The sequence below is a fragment of the Apteryx rowi genome, unplaced genomic scaffold (assembly GCF_003343035.1).
Source record: "Apteryx rowi isolate R43461 unplaced genomic scaffold, aptRow1 scaffold_1815, whole genome shotgun sequence".
NCBI classification, from domain to species: domain Eukaryota; kingdom Metazoa; phylum Chordata; class Aves; order Apterygiformes; family Apterygidae; genus Apteryx; species Apteryx rowi.
The window spans coordinates 1-1201 of NW_020448103.1; positions in this window are offsets into that span (position 1 = coordinate 1).

The following is a 1201-nucleotide window of genomic DNA, read 5'->3' on the forward strand; positions in this document are numbered from 1 at the left end:
CAAACTGCTGCATCTGTTCACTGCCTCTGGGAGCTGTGCTATAGGCCTGGCTCTTATATAGGCCTCTCCCTAGCACTGGCTAAAAGGGTGCTTGAACTGCCCTAATCAAGGGCCATTGGGATCAAAGGCCCCAACTCCCTCTGGCCAGGGGCAACCAAGAGAGCTCGTTAGCAGCAGCCACTCCTAGCTAGAGCTTTTCCCACGAGTGGGCCGGCCGGCCCAGATGCGGCTGGCCCACTGTGTTCACCTTGGCAGCAGCCGGCCTGTCCAGCGAGGAGCTGCCTGCTGGAGCGGCAAAGGTGGCATGTTCTCTCTCCTACTTTCCGTGGGCTTCTTCACTGAACCCAGCTCTGCGAGGCAGAGTGGCCCTGTGAGTTCTGAGATGTCTGAAAACCTGCGTGACGTGTTGGCGATGGTCTCAGCCCCAGGTCGCCCAGTGCTGGCTGCAAGCAGCCATTGGCGGAGTGGCGAACRAGAAGGGGCAAGTGGGTGCCACCCACGCACACTGGGTGTGCCTCAGAGGCACCCTGTGTGCAGAAGAGGGGAGTCCCCCTCTGCCTCTCTCCCCTAGAGCTGCCAGTCCCCCACCTGCTGTGGAGCATGCCGCCCTGGTGTTTCTCAGTTGGGGGGCTGCACCCACCTTGAGGTCGTTTTCTCCTCTAGCACATCCGTTGCTCCTGAAAAGGGAGCGTGCACGTGGCGAGGGTTCATCCCTCCACCCGCACGCCCAACATTCTGCCAGCCTTGGAGGGAGGGCCATCCCCAGCCGGTTCCATGGGTGTGTCGCCGTCTTGCATGAGGTAGCGCGTGCTGAAAGCTGCGCAGYRGCCCTCGCTCCTTCCCCCCAGGGCGCCATGGTGGGGAAGGCCGGCAGGGCCGCCAGGGTCGGTGCTGCCCCCCCGGTGAGGGGAGCCGCCGCCCCGCYGAGTYATTCGTTCCCCAGCCGTGGCGCAGGCTATCCCCCTCCCGCGGGCGGAGGGAAAAAGTGGCGCGGCGTGCCAGCGGGGTGGGCTGGTGCGTGGCTACCTGGTTGATCCTGCCAGTAGCATATGCTTGTCTCAAAGATTAAGCCATGCATGTCTAAGTRCACACGGGTGGTACAGTGAAACTGCGAATGGCTCATTAAATCAGTTATGGTTCCTTTGGTCGCTCCCCTCCCGTTACTTGGATAACTGTGGTAATTCTAGAGCTAATACATGCC